The sequence below is a fragment of the Mycteria americana genome, chromosome 17 (genome assembly GCF_035582795.1).
Source record: "Mycteria americana isolate JAX WOST 10 ecotype Jacksonville Zoo and Gardens chromosome 17, USCA_MyAme_1.0, whole genome shotgun sequence".
Classification (NCBI taxonomy): domain Eukaryota; kingdom Metazoa; phylum Chordata; class Aves; order Ciconiiformes; family Ciconiidae; genus Mycteria; species Mycteria americana.
Window position 1 is genome coordinate 12,365,699 of NC_134381.1, and position 19,676 is coordinate 12,385,374.

Here is a 19,676-nt window from a genome sequence, read left to right on the forward strand (position 1 = left end):
TCCTCAGCTCCCAGCCAAAATTCAATCTTCTATGTACTGCGCATAAGACTTGCTACTGTACTGTGTGAGGAGGGTAAAGAGAACTCATTGAGACGAGGTGCACCTGCTATAACTGGCAGTAAAACCAGTCGACTACTGCAAATCAGTAGTGCCCAGTGCAAACAGAAAGCAAGTCTTTGTTCTTCTGGCACAAGAGAACTCCTGTACTGCAAGTACCACATACAGATCAAACATTTACAAGCAAAAGAAAAGAAGCTAGCCAAGGGATTTATATTAAAGTAAAGATTACAGATCGCAGTGTGAAAGAAAACAATAAACGTACCATTGAGTCCCATGCCCAGACAAGCTCTCCTCGAGCAGTTCTTCCTCTGAAGGAGAACTGCAAGGAGACAGCCTGCGCCAACAGTTTCTACAGCAACTGCAGAAGCACCAGTACAGTGATAGTCAAACCCTGCAGTAACTGCAGGAGCATCAGTAAATGGATACTCCAAATACTGAAGGAATGTTTGACAGTTTCACCTGGACTCTCTACACCTCACTGGGCAATTCATTGATCCCAATCAGCTTAGCTCAACTCTGTATTTGCCTGCTTCTCTGCAAACTCTTCTGAATCCTCTTCACCCTTAACATTCTTTCAGTACACTTGTTCCCCTCCAAAATTTCACAGAACTCAACACAGCCATCAAAGTTTTGTAGACATGGTGCTGGAAGGATGACTGACATCATCCTGTAAGGGAGAGACCAACTGCATCTTTGTATGGTGCTGCTGCAACTTCTCACTGAGGGTGGAATGCTGTTATGACAATGACACTATGCTTATGTTGCATTAGTAAAAGCACGCTTGGAAGCGTCTCAACAGGAACCAAAACAAAGGTATGTTACTACCCAACTACACAGAAAAAGCAGATCCATTTGTAACATACAGTTATTTTAACACTAATGCAGAATCCATATTAAGGAACACAAAATATTGCACCTATGCACTTGGTAAGTTTTTCAACTAAGAACTGGAATTTACTGAAGAATGTTTAGGGCAGACCATACCTCATTTCCCTTCCAAGAATCTGCTTTAATAAGTCAGAGTGCCTCAACAGTTGCAGCTTTATCAGTAGTTCCACATAAGCACTCTTTGCAAGAGTTTTTTCTTAACTCTGCAGTCTTACTTTGTTTCACACTGAAACTTGGCATGAAGCTCACGCTCCTGACCCATAGCACGAAGTTAAACAGCATGGCTCGTTTGTTTTTAAAAGGGTCAGGAAGTCTCCCGTTTCAGGTTCTTCAGTGTTCAGGGTGAAGGGGAGCAATATATACCAGTCACAATTCAGGAACATTCAGTATTCAACTCCTGTCTGCAATGAACAGGGTTTAATCAGAGAACTGTCAAAGATGCACCTTGTAAACGGCTCTTATTATTGGTTTATTACATGAGGTCACATCCACAAAAAAGATTTTTGGTCAAGAGTTCACTACTTACATAATGCTGACTCCCAGCTACCTGCTTTAAACAATACCCTTTATCTCATGGGCTAACAAAAGGAAAATGACTGAATTCCCCCAAAAGATAAAGCAGACTTTATGGAAATAATCAACCCACAAAAGAAAATCTTATTCCCACACTAATGTTAGTAGAAAAGAAACATAAAGACAAAAATATTTTGTTTATATTTTCATGCCTTTTATCATGATTGATTCAAATAGTACCATCACTATTTAGACGGTGACAGTTGTTTTTTCTAAAACGTGAAGTACTATGAAATCTAAAGTGGAAAAGTATCTTATAAGTTGTTAAAGCATAAGCATGCAAAGAAGACTTCTAGATCAAATTTATTCCTTAGCAGGCTAGTTTTGAAGGAATTAAGAGAACAGTTCCAGCTGACCATCTCTTAATACAAAGTAATATAAAAAAAATAGCAAGTATGAACAGCGTCAGGTTTCACATCATTTGCTAAGACCGAAAATTCAACCAAATTTTTTAAATTGTCGAAAATACCCCAGTTACAGGAGGTTCTTGTTCGCCTCCAAGGTGGGAGTCATGATTCTTTTCTCTTACACAAATTTAGACAACTGTGTTCTCTCTTCAGCCTCCTGGCCATCTGTAGAGATGAGGAGGTGTGTACAGATGTGGGCTCAGAGCAGAACAAGCTACTTCTCTGAGCTCATATTTTTGGCAGTCACCAACTTCACCCTCACCCACCAGAAGCAAAGAAGTTATCAGCCTTGTTTCCCCCCCACCTTCCCAGTATTTGCCTTTCTTCCTGGCTTTTCTAGAACACTTGTCACCATATCTACCAGAATACATTTATTACGGTTTTTAAAATAACAGGTTTTGTAAGAGAGGGAGACATTTCAGGTCTTTTTAGAGGAACTTCAGACATGAAGAAATGGAATTGTGCGGTAAATCAGAGGCAGACCCTGAAAAGGGGCCAAATGCTCCCCTAATCATTACTTTCAGTTTAATCACCAGACCTTCTTCGCTGGATCACAGTGTTGCTCTGTGCCTGGTATTGAAGAGTTTACTTACTGGGCTTTTTACCAGTTTCCACTTTTAGAAGGAATGCTCACAATTATTCTGGGCTTGACTGTGATGCACACAACATAACATCCCCGGCTACCATGCATAAGACTACATTTCACGTCTACAGAGGCCCTGAGATACACCCACCCCTCTTAAAGGTCATCCAAGTGGCATAGCTGACGACTGTAAAGAAACAAATTAAGTCTCTATATGATTAAAGACTTGGACAGCATGACCGGGTAACCAAAGAAGCCCTGATCTATTTGTTAAGTCCAATTATCTAGACATCAAATCAAGAGATCATGAAGCATTAGGACATTGAATAGCTGCTTACTGAACACTTTTAGCTCTCTGGAAAGATGACAATCACTAAGAACCTATGACATGGAAAAGGCTTTCTTCAAAGCAGAGATGGGGAGAAATCAGTTCTTGGGCATTTATGTTTTCCTCTCATCTTCTGTAGAGCTAAACCAGCTATCAGAGTAAAGGGAAAGAGATTAGGATTGGAAGTGGAAGAGGAGTAGAAATCCAATGTTCTAAGTCTCTGTACCGTATGCATTTACAAAATAATTCGAGCAGATATCTGAGATCTCATTCCTCAGTCTAGCAATGTCAAAAGTCTTTGTGAGGCAAATAAGATGAGCTCAAGCTCCTTCACTTTAGTTAGAGTCCAGCTGCCATCTCCAATAGGTTCCCAGGTAGGATTTCAGTCTAGTTTACTTAAGGAAACAAAAAAAAAATCTCCAGCTCTCACTGCACTTATTGTTCAGGAAAGGAACTGCAGAAGCCAAGAACTAAGGCCATACAAATTCTTCTTTCTCTTTGTTTCAGGGTGAGGAGTTACATAACTAACATTCATCTACAGTATTGCTAATTTACACTAACAGAAGACCCCCACCTAGGCACACTTTTTATGTCTTTATATAAAAAGGGGAAAAAAAAAAAAAAGTAGCCAGTCAGATTTGTAGAATCCACTACAATCCAACCTGAAATCTCTCTTACTAATCTACGCTAAAGTCAGTCCAGGCTTGGCTCTGAGGTGCGCAACTACCACAATATATATTACAGGGCTAAACACTTCCTAGATTTTTATGGGTACCTCCCAATCCTCAATTTTCTCTACAAGCGCTTTATAGTCTTCCATATCGTCCTGTATGGATTCCTTGCAACCCCTTCCTTTCAACTATCTTACTTGGAGATCCATGTTCCCTACTTGTCCCATCATACCGCAGCTTTCCAGTGGCTGTGTGTATTCTCTGGTACTTCACTCCCTGAAGACACACGCTGTACACCTACAGCTCCCCCTTCTATTCCAGAGTCTTTCCCATTAAAGCAAATATTCAAAAATTGTTGCATTATACATAGGGAAATCAAGCAAAGTGGGTAAGGAAAGTAGAAAAGTACAAAGCACGTAGAAGGTCAGAGAGCAAATTACAGCACCCCATAACCAGAGAAAAAGAGCAAGTTTCCACATGCGAAGAGCTTCCCCTTCAGCACAGAAGTATCAAAATATAGGAATAAATGATTAATTTTTCTTCTTGTCTTCATACTGGAAAATTGATGTCTTCACCCAGATTCAGCATCAGTTACACACCTACCAGAACATCACAACATAGCCAGAAAAACCAGCCATGCAGGTTGGGCTGACTGCTACCACTCCCCACGGGCTCAGAGCGGCAGAAGCACCACAGCCAGCCTGCACTTCTCACCAGTTCCTTGCCATTCCCAGGACCGGATAATTAACACCACATAAATAGCTGTTATTTAAATTCAACTCCAAAATTGATTAAATGTTAACACACATTAGTCAGCACTTTCAGATCCACTGATAACACGCTATTTGTTTCTATGGTTAACAAAAACATCCGCAACCCAATCCCATTCATCTTATCTACATAAGGTTACACCGTTGGACCCTTTATGATCGTGCTACATGCTATAACAGAAACACAGTACGTGTTTTACTCTTGATAGCTGACCCCCATAGGGCAGAGAACTCAAATACCTTTTTTTTTTTTTCCTTTTTAATACAAGCTGTAATCTGTTTTTTAAATGGACTGATTTGTACCATCTTAACTGTACGCCTTCACCCAGTCTCCAGGTGATATGTTTAGTACAACCATTCAATGCCTTGCTAAGCAGGCTGTAAAGAGACCATTTAAGTTAAATACCTTCTTTGTTCAGGTATATACCAGCTAGCAATTTTAAGACAGTCACCTATTTCAACAATGGCAACTAAATTCAGTGGGGTGCAAAATGCTGGCTTGTTTCCTTGCTGAGTTTTGTACACTCTTTTTAAAGAGCAAGGTTGAGAACATTCAAGAGAGATATCATGTTTATGGAAAGGGTTAAACAGGCTCACAGTTACAATGCTTTGACTGCTACACCATAACAAAAAACAAAGCCAGGCAATGCCCTGCAACAAGTAATTAAAATTTTTATGTCTCCTCCAAGATTAACCATGACTTATCACAATCCACTGTTACAGGACCCACCCCCTTTAAAATATAGAATAAAAAAGGCATATCAATTTCACAGCATCACTGGCACTAGGATAAACGATTTTATGGCAAAATCTCACTGGGGGAAATCGGCAGCGCTGTTTGCCCAAGAAGATCCTGCTCCCAAGCCTCAAGTCTTCTCAGCCTCCATGGCAATTGCTTTGGCAAAGCTCGTTTCTAGAAACACGCAACACTTGTTTCCAAACGAGCTTCAAAGAGCTGGTGGGCCTGGGCTTCACACACACCTGTAGCCTGTTTGTGCTTTTCCAGGAAGGCCGGTACTGCCAGCTGAGAAATGCTATTAGGGGAAGATTCTGTTTAGGGTCATCATCAACTGAATTAATCCAATCACTTGGGAGAAACATTTCCACATATAACATCATACCTGTGTCTCAGAGAATACTAAAGACACTTTAGGGCCCAATACTTAAAACACTACGCTAACACTCAAATTTGGTGTTTGTATTACAAGTCAAATTTGTATTACAAGTCAAACAAGAAATGTGTTTAATGAAAGCATCTCCTCCCCGCCCCTGAATCAGAGGAAATAGAGAAGCAAAGGCCTGTAAAATCAACTTGCCCTTTTCTGCTCCTCCTACGGGGCAATTTCTAAGAGGCAACATCAGTTTCTCACCACTGAGTTCATTTACTGTCAAGCCAAATGCCAAGTTCTGCTTCAATTGTTGTTTCACTTCTTCAGCACTCACTACACCAAAATTTAAGATCTAAAGATTATGTTCTAAGATTTCTTCAATATCTGTGACATTGTATTTAACCAAATTCAGCATTGTACAAGTACATACGGAGGATCGGTCTGGCCTAGGCGCTTGGCTATGATGAGTACTCTAAAGATAATGGAAGGCTGAGACATACGTAAAATTGGTAAGGGGAATTCATACTGGAACGTGGAACACCTAATCAAAAATTGCTGTCCTTGGGAGTGAAACACATGCTGGAGAAATATCTAAGCTAATTAAGATGTTTTGGTAACAATCTGAAACTACTAGTAGAAGCGTGATAAGAAGCACCCTCACGCAAACTATCCTCATTATAATACTAAGTCACACCCCTTGAGCTGGAGACCCCGGCCCAAGCACAGACCCCTCACCTTTGGGCATGCGCAGAATATTAAAGTAGTACTGTAGCTTTAAGAGTAAGACAAGAAAATGCAGACAATACAAAACTGCTCTGCGTAATTACTTCTGCATATGTATAACTACTGTACACATACTGCACCTGTATGGACAAGCGGTGTGCTAGCTTGGTGGAGCTACCACCTAGCACCCGGTCTTGCGCAAAACTTGAAATAAACTGATATCTCGGCTCTGTGTGCGTATTGGGTGTTGCGCGCTGGGTAACAAACTCTGTGCGTGAGACAAGAACATCTCATGATTACCCACTAGTAAGAGTGTTCTTCCCAATCAGATATTCAAACATTTTTCAATAACTTCAATTTAAAGTAAATGCACAAAAAAAAAGAAGCAGCAAAATTTAATTTACTGTGATAGCCAGACACACACCAATTGTATTTTATTTTTAAGCACACAATTAAAGTAATTTAATTCCCCTATGTAGATATTACATGAAAGAGAAACATTACTGTAAGAAGAGCTTAGTACTATTGGTACACAAACCTTACGACAGATAAATTAGAGCCTGTAAAACAGCATATAATTTACATTTTGTTATGTCAATCACAAGTAGCATCTTGAGGCTCTTAAATAGTATACCAAACCACAACATAAGAGAACTAATTTAAATCAACCCATGTGGCAGGATCACTTAAGTTTCCACAATCCAAGAGATCCCCTAAAATGAGTTAGCAATTGGATTTCCCAAGATTATTCCTCAACATCTATTTACACCTTTTAAATTACCAGCATGTTATGAAAATATTTTACTACAAAAGAGTTATAAAGTTTTGCATAGTTATAGAAAAATCAATGAAATAAACCAACAAGGGCACGGGTTTTAATAATCCATGGCCTTTACCACCTGAGAAGCCAATCAGCAAATGTGCAAGTGGCCCAGGAATACAGCAGCCCTGCTCAGCTGCATGGAAAATCCACACACTGGATTAGTCTCCAAGTTCTTGGTTTTCAGCAGCAGAGAAGGAGGGACACAGCAGCCCAGTACCATGCTTTACATACCCTTCAGTAACAGCAGAACAAATGACATATCCTGAATTTTTTCTTATGCTTCTCCTATAACCAGCACCTCGTCTGCATTCCTATACCGCATAGGTAATTGACAGAAAGGTCAGTATATGCATTGCAAAGCAAAAGTATGAACACAAGGCAACAGACCAACATGGAGTGGGGTCCAAGAATTCTCTCAGTCCTCTTCCATTCCATGATGTTTAAAGTGAGAGGACCAGAAACATAAGGTAATTTAGCTACAAAATGAAGTCCAAAAATCCAAAGTGCAAGAAGTTTTATGTTAACTCACTCATATAATAAGAATTCCTATGCATGCTTTTTCTTAAAGGGACATGAATTAAGGTTTTCAAAAAAGTTAAATAGAAACACTACCCCTCTGTGACTTCACACAGCGTGTGTGCCACTATCTATGTTTTCTGTTGTCATTGCTCAGTGGAAGACTTGCACATAAGAAGGAAGAACTACACGAGTGCCAAGAAATGCCCAAGTACAACTGAAAAAATATTGTCTCTGGTCTGGTAGCTTGCATCAATTATCGCTTTTAATAAAAAATATAAGCAAATATTTCAGGTAGGGCAGCTTAGGCTTCCGTTTCCTTAAGTATGAAGTACAAAGTTTCTATTTGTCAAATCACGCTGCAAGTACAATAAATGTACTCAAACTATGGTTTCTACAGAAATGTTTGAGACTTGCATTTTTCTGCTATTTAAATCTGTAACTGTTTTTCATGTTGCTTTAAACAGGAATTTTCCTTTTGATTTCATCACGGCAGCTTATACAGCAGTAAAGCAATCTTTACTTGCCAATATTACTCAGTTTATAGCAAATCCAGGACGCTACATCAGCCAAGTGCTCCTCATGTGCATGTTGTTAGAACAGAAAAGTCCTCCCTCCCCCAACCTCGGTGCAAAGTAAGTTACAGAAATCCAAACGCTATGCTAAAGTCCTCTGTTGGCATGGCTAGACTTACCGTAAATCCTAACTCGCCAAGAGCTGAAAGTTTGCCTAGTGAGGTGTAGATTGAACCTCTGCATTCTCACTCACCTAGCATCTCCCTCAGATAACCAACAAATTCCCAGGGACCTTCCTCTCAACTGCCCTGAGTACTCTCCCTCACCCAGCTCAGTCTGCAGAAATACACAAACTGCCACTTTCTTACTATTTCATATTTATACTTAGACATGTTGGCCATTTCTAGGTGTATGTACACCACCACAACCAAGGACAAGACTCTGCAAACTTCTATGTTTTAACAGATACTTCAACAAGCATGCTCACAGCAGCTTTTTACACACTCAAAAGCTTGTTAACCAGCCAGGGCATTTCCCTCTCCCCTTTTTCCAGCCATGGACACGCTCTTCACAGAGCTCTATTTACATGCCAAGTTACAAAGTTCAGCTGCTTCCAAAGCAACGTGGAAAAAGTGCAGCTTTTATGATTCTACAGTGAGGTTTTTCACAACATGAAGCAGCTTCTTAGACTACCTTTTTTTTTTATTTCCAAACAGGATTTCACAGTTCAAGAAAAAAATAATATCTCAGTCCACCCACAGGCCTTTGAAGAACATTAACTGAGGGGCTTCAAAAGAAGAGAGCTCTGCAACCTTAAGCTTCATGTTACTGAATGAACATCCATGGAAAAAACTGCTTACGAGTCAGAAACAAGGGTCACCAAAATCTGCATATCCCCCAGAGCTTAAGCTACTTCTCTGATGTTTAGGCATGGCATGCCTTTCGCCATCTTCTGTTACATCTTTCCATTTGCTTACTCTTTCTTCTCATTTGCTTCCGAACCTTTGGTATGAAATCAATTGTGTCTGAAATTCCTTCTTCTGGGACAAACCACAAGGCTGGATTCGGTCACTTCTTCAGCAACATTCATACCAGCTATCACCTGGGGCTTCCCTCAGCCCCCAACACACAGCTATTTCTAGACAGAAGCTTCCTCCAGTTCCCCAAGAAATTAAGTCCCAGATTTCTACCTTGCATTTAGCCTGCAAACCACTTGGAGCACAACTGGCACTTCATCAGCATCTTCTTTGTGGAGAGATGACAACATTGTCAATAGTTCAATAATAATGATTAGTTTGGATGAACAGCCTACACAAATAAAACCCCTTCACAAAATCAGGAATAAGAAAATTAGCAAGGACTAAAGATTCTACTAGGAATGCCAAAGCAGCGCTAGGCTTGCACCGTCAATGGCAACATTCTGAGAATCAGAAAACTGGAAATATTAAAACCTTACTACTAGCAATCCTTGCCCACTCTTTTCCCCATCTCTCCCTTCATTCTACACGAACATGAAGCAGAGGAAAATGATTGGAAAGTTCCAGACAGAAGAAAATGACACATGCCATGAACTTCCAGTGGCAAGTCCAACTACCTAAAAATGACCAGGAATTTAGTAGAAGCTACAGCCAGCTGCAGTCTGCTGACTTGGATTTCTTCTTCCTCTCTACACTGGCAGGAAATAACTACAACCTCTCTTCTACAAATTTTTGATGGCCCATCTAAGAGGTGGACTACTTAAATTCTTGGAAAACACTTTTGCTTTTCAGAGACTACGAGCAACCACCTCGCACAGATAAAGGAGTACAGCAATACAACCTCTGTAGAGACACTGTCAGGCCTTCCTCCGCTCCTGGTCCAAAAGTTTTGTTTTTAAGGTCTCCCCTCCAAGTACAGACAGCACTTTTCTATCTTCCTTCCTGCAAACACTAGGCCCTCTCTGCCTCCACAGTTGCTTCCTTTGGGTCTCTCAAAAATGGTTACCATATCTTTAAAAATAAAATAAAAGAAGACCAAGTTTTGCAAACAGTCCTTCCTTCTCCATTCTTTCCAAGGATGTTAAATTATTCTGCATAAATGAAGGAAATATTTTAATTTTCTGTCTTTACCCTAAAAGGCCAGGTTTCAAATGCTCACTAGAACACACAGCTATTTTAATTTAAGTTAAATAGCCCAGCTATTTTAATTTAAGTTAAAGTTGCACACACATTTTTTGGAACTGGAGAGTTGAAATACCTTATGACCCTGACAACAATGCCCACTTAAGTCTTTCTCTACTTTAACCACACTTAGAATTTCTAAGTTTTCAGGACAAAGTATGACAAAACTTTTTTAAAATGTTAACAAACTATAGTACACAGCTAGAGGAAAAAAAATGATTTAGACATATCCAGGGCCCCCCATTTTACAAATTTTTTGTGCTGCCGTATTCCGTGCACGAGCTATTTGGAATGCACGCTCTCCGGAGCAGGACATTTTCTTCTTTCTTTCTGTAAATCACACGACACCATTTTCAGAGCCGTGTAAATAAATAATAAGACATTTAGCTAGATAATGCATGTTTCTATTTTGATTCAAAACCCAAGTTTTACTCAGTAGTCTGCGTGCGACTCCCCAGTTATCCCTTTCATGTTCTCACTTCCAGAAAAAATAGTGTGTCAATGATTAACAAAACCCGGTGCGAAGCAAATCCAGAATGAAAGAGAAAAAAAAAAACCAAACAAACCAACAAACCATGAACCAAAACACTGACGATCTTTTCCTCAAAGCCAGGAAGCCGGTACAGGTACCGGAGGGACGTGGGTCTCCGGGGCACCGCGCAGCAGCTGCCGGGCTACCGCGAACATCGCCGCTTCCCAGAGCGGGTCAGAGCAGCGGACGGTGCGACGCGCCGCAGCGACCGAGCCAGAGCAAACTTTTGCCGGTGAGCCATGGCCGCCGCGCAGCCGGCCTGCCGGAGGAGCGCCGGCTCGCCTCACGCACCTCCCCTCTCACGGCACCTGGCCGCAGCGCGGGCGGGCGATGGCCGGCTGTCAGGGACGGGACCGCTCGCTCCGCCCGGGGGGGGACCATCGCGCACCGGGCAAATTCCCCCCGCGCCCCACCCCGCCCCGGCCGCGCCGTCCTGACCCGGCCGCAGCTCCAGCTCGCCCGCCCGCGGGCACCTGCGCGCCCGCGGCCAGGTACGCGCCGCGCAGCCGGCGGAAGGGCGGCCGCCTGCGCGCACCGCGGCGCCGAGCCCCTCACTCCGCCCCCGCCCCCGCCCGCGGGCTGGCGGCCCCTCAGGGCGCGGAGACCCCCCCCCGCCCGCCCGCCCGCCCCAACGGCCGCCGCGCGCCGCGCCCCTCCGCGCGCGCAGCAGCGCCCCCCCCTTCACGCACCGCCTCCCATCCCCCCGCGCCGCCCCCCGCGCCGTGTCCTGCCCTTGCCTCCTGCCCGCAGTGCCCGGTGCAGTGGGAGGAGCGGTGCCCGGCGCCCGCCTCCCCTCAGGGGCGCGCGGGGAGGGCTGCCTGCCGCCCCGACCCCTCCCCGCCGCCGGCCCCGCCGCTCGCCCGCCTCACCCCGCTCGCCGCCGGCCCCGGCGCAGCCCCCCGGCCCCGTCCCGGCTCCGTGGCCCCGTCCAGCTCCTCCGGCTCCGCAGCGGCGAGCGGGGCTCCGGCACGTGACAGCGCCCAGCGCCCCCATAGGCTGGGGCTGCCGGGCAACGTGAGCCCGCCCCCTCCCTGCACCTGAGAGAGAGCCTTACGCCATCTGCGTAGGGGGATGCCGGGCCGCCGCGCCAATTCCGTAGTGGCGCGGAACCAGCCGTTTCCTCCCTCCTCGCGGCAGGCCGGCGCAGCCTTACGGAATTGACGTAAAGCTTCTCGGCTCGGCCCGTCCGGTTTCCTATCTGGGGCCGCTACTCCTTGCGTAAACTGCGTAATCCCACCCGCCGCCCGGGGAGCGGGCTCTCTGCAGTTCAGAGAGCTCCTGCGGCTACGTGGGTTAGGAGCGGCTAAGCCTGCACCTAGGAACGCCACTTACGTAAAGCCCCTCAAAGAGGTTAGTGTTTCTTACGAACTCTCCGTAACGTCGTCAACGCGGGCGCTGCACCTGAGAGGGCTCCCGTTGCGCAAATGCCGTAGGTGCTAGCGTGTCGGGCGCAGAGTGCGTAAGCGGCGCGGTAGGGTGCTCCCCATCCCTGGCTGAGGGGCGGCCGGGCCCGGTGGCGCGGCGGGAGGCAGGTGTGTGCGGGGAGGATCGTCCCTGCCCCGTCTCCACTCAGGGCGGGGAGGAGCCGCCGCTGCCGCCCCCGCGCCGGGGCACCTCGGCGGAGACTAGGCGTGTGGTTTCACCGTCACCCGGCCCCGCTCGCAGCGGCCCAGGGCCGTGAGTGTAAATACTCACCACAGGCGGACCCGTCCCCGCCGGCTGAAGGGGCTGGGAGGTGCTGGGCTGGCGGCCGCGGACAGGGCCTGGTCGCTGGGCCTGGAGCGCAGCCCGCGGGCCGGAGGGCGGGATGGGGCAAGGCTGAGTGAGGGGAGGGGGCGAAGGCAGGGGTGAAGTGTGAGGCAGGGCCCTGGCAGCCCTTACCCAGGCAGCACACATCCTTGATGGATTTTATATCCCACTGCAAAATCTAAAGCAGTGCAGAAAGAGAGCAGTTTCCTAAATTGAGCTGAGAAGTAGTCTTTCCATGTGAGTAGTTGTTCTCCGTATGGAATCCTCGGTGGTTGTCTGAGGACATTACAATCAAGGCAGCATTGTGATGTGTTTAGGCAGGTCGGGTTGCACAAGGAATACGGCATTCAATGATCTCCATCTTTCTCTTCTAGAAATCAAGACAAATGGGTTCAAGTTAGCTTTCAGCTGCCCTGCGATAATTCTTCCTAATCCCAAACATCTGAGACTCTTCTAGAGCAGATGGGCACTACAGTGAAGTTGAAGAGAGCGCTCCAAGTACTGTTGTTCATCAAACTCTTCAGAGAAGCGTTAGCATGCCAAAACCTTTAGGTACGAGGAGGGAGGGTTGAGTCTGGTGGGGTTTTTCTTCTTTGGATGTACGTTCCATACAACCTTCATGGTTTTGCTTCAACATTCAAATGACCAATATATTCACATGAGCACTTCAAAATTTCTGCCAGGTTTTCTAGGTTAAGTCCCTTTTCAAACTCAGCCTTCAACATATAAGTCCATGGCAATCGTATTTAATATCACTTTTTATCCTTTTCAAAACTAATTTTATATAGGTTGTAAAGATAAAAGACAGTTGACTGAGGAGCTCTATGCCGAAGTAATCAGTACGCAACATGCTGTACTGAAGCAGCCTATGAGGGAACTTTGGCAAACGGCAGTAGGATCAGGAGATTTGCAGTGCTGAAGTGAAACAGTGACTTTCATTCAAAAGAGTGATTTGCAGCATTAGAGGGGAAGTAGAAAACACGTGTGCATTAATAACTTTGCATGTAGTGAGAGGTCCAGCTTGTTCAAATTAAACTTACATTTTGTATACTTCTTCACAAGCCTGTGGCTAAAGTGTCACCCTAGTTCTGAACAGTCAGGCATAGCTCTACTTTTGTAACAAACTTCCCTCTTATGACGTTTAAGGATTGAAAGGAGAAACAAACCTGAGGAATCTCAATTACTGCTTTCGAGTCTAGAATTGAGAGATTTCAAAGCAATGAATGAGTTTAGCTAAATCTCCTGTGTGGCCTTAAAATATTAGTGTAGGCCTTGAGAAGGGGCGAGAAGATAATGGCTAGAAAATCAAGGACTGGTCCAAGGACTTAATGTGAGAACATTTTTATGTGAAATTGATTACAGCAAATAGAGACACAGTACAAATATAGCCCAGAGGAAGGCTGCTGGAGGAGATAGTGGAATGGGAAGGGGCAGCTGTGAAAATTAGTGGCTGTGCAGTGAAGCTGGAAATGTAGTAAGGACAGAAAAATATGCAAGAGATGGCATGTCAGATAGTGAAGCTTTTGCAGAGGCAGAAGAAAGATATTTTCAGCTGTGGTCTGAGTGAAATCTTGAATTTTTCTCTTGAGTTCTCCCCTGGGCTAATGATTTGCCAAGGGCAAAAACACAGAGGCAAGGGGATTGATGGATTAATTTAGAATACAGGGGATTGGAAGAGCTTTGCTGCTGCAGTACAAGGATATAAATTTAACAAGGAAAAGAACATCTGAGGTTTGGGAAAAAAGTTAATATCTGTCTTTAGGCTTCATGGAATAAAAAGGAAGGAAATTGAATTTATAGCTCTAAGTATACTCAGTAAGAGATGGCGACTTGAATTGTGCGAAAAGCAGCCTGGAATTAGAGTTATCTTGATGAAAGTTAAAGTAATTAACAATAACTATGCTCTTTCTTGGGACAAAATACTAGCACAGAAAAAAATTTTTTTTTTGTAAATATATAATGATGATGGAAATGGTGTGTTTCCTGCAGATCCTTCCATAGAAATATTTAAGACGTTGTCATGTATTCTTGAATGTTACCAGCATTCCCTAGACAACTGAGGGAATCACAAAGGCAGTAGAGATGCAGAGACCAAGTTAGGTGAAACACTTTGCCGGACGTCACACATACAACAAGTAGCATAGTCCGGATTGGAGTTCAAAGCCTTGTGCTCGTTCCAGTAGGCTGTCCTCACAGTCGTGAGCAGAAGCAAATCTAAAGGGTGATGTTATCTTTGAAATACAGAGTATATGTCGTTAGAGTGTAACTTGGAGGTTTTTTTTTTTTTGAAAGAGGTTGATGATCTAAATGATCCTGGCAAATCTAAACTTTCTAGGAAAAGTGAGTGTGGAAAGGCAATTCACAGTTACCTTCTGAATACCGCACAGTGGCTTGTCCTGTCTCTTTCTGTCTCCCGACTGGCCAGATTAGGTTAGGATGGTCTGATTTTAAGTACTGCGTAGGTTTTGTGCTGTAGCAAGCGCATATAATGGAATAAAACCAATCATATGAGAACAGTATACAGATCTGAGGTGTTAATGCAGAGAACAGTCGTGGTGACTGAAGTCTTCTAAGGCTATTTCACTGGTGTTTACTGACACAATAATTGTAAAATTAGTTTGTAAAAAAATCTCTGTTCCTGGACTGATTTTCCTGCTTGTAGATCTCATATCTGATTAGGCTGTATTCTATAAAAGTGATAAAGAAATTTTATTACCAGTATTAAATAAAAAATAGGGGCAAGGCAGGAGCTAGTATATATGACCAGCATGTGAAAGCAGTTTTCCTGAGGACAAAAAAAACCCAGAAAAACAGAGGGACCCTTTACAAAAAGTTGTTGATAGCTACCAGTTTTAAGCTTGGAGTGAACCAGGCACTGAAGTCTGCAGTGAGGCAGCCCCACGGGATGGTGTACTTGGATGATCAGCATCAGCTACAAATACTACGTTAGGGACTAAATGGGTATTAGCTATAGTAAAGGGAAAAATCCTAAGTGAGCAAGGATGAAATGTAACCTATCAAATTTCAAGTGTTTTGGTATTGTTTACAGACAAACAGGAATGTTCACATAGCGCCTGAGGGAAGAGGTATTTTTCTCTTGTTATAACTCAGAAAAGAAGTCTCTGTTTGAGACTTACCATTGTCCAGTGACCCAGTTCTTTACAGGTTTCAAATTCTGCCTTTAGACATGTACTAAAGTTAATGGGATTTGTGCAAAGATATCTGAGGACAGACTTTGAATTGGAAAAAAATAACTCTGTATGAGGTGTGTATTTTAAAAACCTTCATAGAAAAAGCTATCTTTACATGTGAAATTAGTCTCGTAAGCTTTGCAAGAACTCAAAAATAACAAAAAATTGGACAATTTGAAAAGGAACTTGTTTGATTATACATCTTTTTAATCTATAAAAACAAATAATTGCATGTGCTTAACTTTAATTTCAGTGGGACTAATCACACATTTAATGTGGCTGTTTGCATGCTTTGAAGTTTGGCAGTGTTTGAATACTTTCCACGCAGGAGGCTTGGATTTAGAAAGGTGATAAGCTAAGAAGATGACTTGCAAATGTGAGGTGTTTTGAAGAAAACCTTGAAGTTCGAAAAAGCAACTCATCTTTAATGTTAAGAATGAAGTCGGAAACAATTCCATACAACATAAAACAGTGTCCAGAGCCACTCTTCTGTCTTGCTGTATTTGTGTGGAGAGAAGTCACGAGAAAAGAAGGGAGGTAGAATGCCAAAGGATACAGAGAACAAAGTGGAAAGTCATGATGTCATCTGGCTTCTACAAAAACAACCAACAATATAGAGAGCAGAAGGTGAAATTTGAAAGGTTACAATATAAGCAGCATAAAAATAGATGTTGAGTGGATTAAAGCTTCGTTCAGAAAGGGTAAACATTTTTTTTTAAATCCCCTATCTTTGCAATACTTGCAAATACTGTGCAAGTATTAAAACCCAGAGTCAATAAAAATATTTCTGCATATCTGCATTAAAATCAAAGGCTAAATATCTGAGTAGTCAATTGCTGGGAGTGGTCTGGGGGTGCAGGAAGGGAAATCAACAGTGAAAACTTGGCAGATTTTAATTGAATCTGTTTCTCTGCAGGATGTGGGCAGAAGATTCACAGTGGGGGAAAAGAAACATGAGATGCTATCAGTACTAGAATAGTCTTTGCTAGGGTAGATAAGCATTGCTTGTGGTAGGTGTAACTGTGTGTGGGTATTGATCTTCTGAAAGCATATCCAAGGCTTAACCAAGCAACTCTCCTTACACCCTGTTTATGCTGGGACTGATGTGACTTAAGTCTGGTTTCTTACCACATAGCTGGGAGTGCAAGTACTGTTGAGTTTTACTTTAACCTGGGCTCTAACATATCTGTTTCCTAGTGAGGATCCTGCAAAAGTTGATTAACTGAGTTCATGTTTGGTAGTTCTCAAATGCCATCTTTTTGTTCCTCGAGCATGCCACATTGTTCCTAGGTGTTAGACTCTACCTTGTTTTGTGTATACTTGATCTCAGCTTTTATTGTTTTGTTTCGTTCCATTCTACCTTTGTTTTTGCTTGGCCCACAGCTACTAGCTGGTTATCTGTGGCATGATGTAGCGAAGAGTGACCCACAGCTACTAGCTGGTTAATCTGTCATGATGTAGCAAAGAGTTTTATTCTGAAAAATGCTTACAAGATCTGTATTCATTTTTTAAAAAAGTATATCTTGGACATAAAAGGGAGAGAATCAAGCAGATGACTATCCACTGTAGAGGGTACTTAAAAATCTAGAATCTGTGCTGCAAAACATAAGATGGCATGCATAAATCTGGCAGTTCTTTGTGTACCTAACTCATTATTAAGAGTTTTACAGAGTACTTGCTAATATTTGGTGCAATCCTGAATGATAGTTGTTTGACTTTGGACTGGAGCAAAGGAGATAAAATGGTACTGGAAGAAAATTAGACACTAAAAGAGGAATCACACTATGAAATGTACCACAGTGCTCTTCAAGTCCCAGAGCAGGCTCTGTGGGGTAACATTTCAGAGATCTTTTTAGTGATAGGGATGGGGATCAGCTTGAAAAGCAAGCAAAACTGGAACGAAGTAAGTGGGAAATACTTTCAGGTTATGACTAATGCAATTATTAGAGAGGCTACTGCATGCACTGTGGTGGATTTAGCTTCAAATAAGAACAGAAGTTATGCCATGTGTGATTGATTCCAGGTTGGGTTACAATTTAGAAGTGCGATTAGTGAGTCATTTGCTACTTTATATCAATTATTAAAAACAACAAAGGTCTAGGTTAAAAAAAAAGAGTGCATATCTCAGTATGTGCTGCTCTACTTGTTAATCTTCTGATTTCACGTTTTTGTTTGATGTGTCTTAGCTTTGCTGAGCGTCGTGGTACAGAGTGTTCCTTATGCTAGCAAGTGAACTGCTATACACTGTACCGGCACTCGGCATTGCAGTCCCTTTGGTATGACCCTGTCACTGCATCCCTTTCCTTACTTTGTTCAGGTAGAACCAGCCCAAGTGAAGCTGTCTGTAGTGAACCTGCAAATCGGCAGCTTCCTGAACCATTTGTAAACGGAAGTGCTTTAATCTTATTTTTGTAGGTGCTGTTTAGGGCACAGCGCAATGTAGCTAGCCTTAGCCATCCTAACACCTAAATTGTTTTGTAGACTGTGCTGCCTTCAGTCCACTAGTTGTATTCTCACCCCCACCTGGCAACTGCTGAATGTATGATTAAAGCTTTTCCACTAGTGGCCATGATAAAACTCATAGCAGTGAACAGGCTTCTTTAAAATGTGAGTGTGCACGTGCAGACATGTTTTCTGCTGAGATTATTTCATTGTCACATGTGTCCCAGGAGTGTTTCCTGAGAAATTAAAACTTTGTAGTTAATTTAATGTGTTGTTTTTTTTTTTCAAAATACAGATTGCATCACCCAAATGGGAAAGAGGATGAACTCTTTCAAAAGACTGCTGCCATATTGCTCATCACTGACATAGGAGAGGGCACATGATCACTCCTGTCAGCGTGGAGGAAAAAAAAAGTAATTTTAATTCCTGTCTCACAGTGTTTCTGCAGGTTGGTGGAATCTAACAAACTCTTGTTGATGGTAAGATGTCAGTCCCTACAGAAAGGGAAGTGAGATGAAGCGGTAGTTACTGACTTCATACCCGCTAACATCACTAACACAACAATTGCGGACCCTGGGGAAGAACAGAGAGAGCAGACTGTGGGACATGCCCAGGCTCACAGGCTTTCTCAAAGTGGTATCTCCTGTTGCTGCTTTCAGAGGCACAATACCAGGCTGCACAGGAGTGTTGATCTGACCCAATAGAGCATTCCTTATGCAATAGGAAGGCCTGGAAACAAATAATATTGCCAACATTCAATGAGTGTTTAATTAAAATTTCTAATAAAGGTGGGGCCCATAACGGTTAACTGAAGTCTTCTGATCCTTAACATTTCTCCTTTGGGAAGTGGGGTGTTGATATATCATCTGGACTTCAACATGTTTCTTTTCTTGTGAATGGAAGTGCTTTCCCCTGTTGTGCACATGGGACTGAGGGACTGCTGCTGGTTACAGGGCAGCTCTGCCTCTATGGTCTGTGCGAGGAAAGGTGGCAGAAAGAAGGTTCTATGGTCATGTTGTAGCTGAGCATGGGGGGCTGGCAGTGTCTTAGGCAGCAGGTTTCTCGTTGCAATTTAATGGTATGAAGTTCCAAAAATTGACCGTTGGTCTGCAGCTCTCCTCCCTAGAGAAGCCTGGACTGTATGAACAGACATCCAAAGTAGGACTGAACTTCACAGAGGTGTCCACTGTTTTCGGTCTTAATACTTTATAATACACATTTGAGATTTGATCCTGTGATTGCTTAACCCTTACAATGATTGTGGTTGATGTGGTTAGCACTTATATATTACTGGGATTGTAGACATGATGAACCGCTCTGGAAATCAGCTGTTTTTTCCATTGTGTGGGTAAGATATGATGCATGTTTATCTCGTATCAATATGAAATAAGTATTTTCATATATATCAGTGGCAAGTAGACAAATATTTGGGGGAATATGTGTGTCCTTTCTAGAAAAATGATGATACAGTTGTAAAGGTTATTGTTTTAGGGAAGAGTGTGATTGGACCAGATAAGGGAAGATAGGAGTTTAGTGCAGGTCCTTAGATAGATGTATTCGGGGTTTCTTTTCCTTTTCCTTTGAAGTTTGGGATTGAAAACCTGCCATCATTCCAAAGTAGAAACAACTTGGGTGGC

The 19,676-nt window shown here is 43.0% G+C and overlaps 1 protein-coding gene and 1 long non-coding RNA gene across 12 annotated transcripts in view; one reads left to right on the forward strand and one right to left on the reverse strand.

The window, feature by feature from the left end:
• Nucleotides 1-11,625, reverse strand: part of STRBP (spermatid perinuclear RNA binding protein) — an 85,096-nt gene extending 73,471 nt beyond the window's left edge. For 9 of the 11 annotated variants that reach the window (XM_075520137.1, XM_075520139.1, XM_075520140.1 and 6 more), the window contains exon 1: nt 11,527-11,625. The gene's annotated coding sequence lies outside the window, so the exon portion shown is untranslated. Of the gene's footprint in view, nt 1-10,699; nt 10,907-11,526 lie in introns of those variants that run through there. The other 2 variants (XM_075520130.1, XM_075520131.1) reach the window with 2 other exon arrangements.
• Nucleotides 11,626-11,778: 153 nt separating this feature from the next.
• LOC142418291 (uncharacterized) lies at nt 11,779-18,793 on the forward strand. Its single transcript, XR_012778242.1, has 3 exons — nt 11,779-12,007; nt 12,781-12,958; nt 18,335-18,793. It is a non-coding gene; the product is annotated as an uncharacterized LOC142418291 (long non-coding RNA).
• The last annotated feature ends 883 nt before the right edge of the window (nt 18,794-19,676 follow it).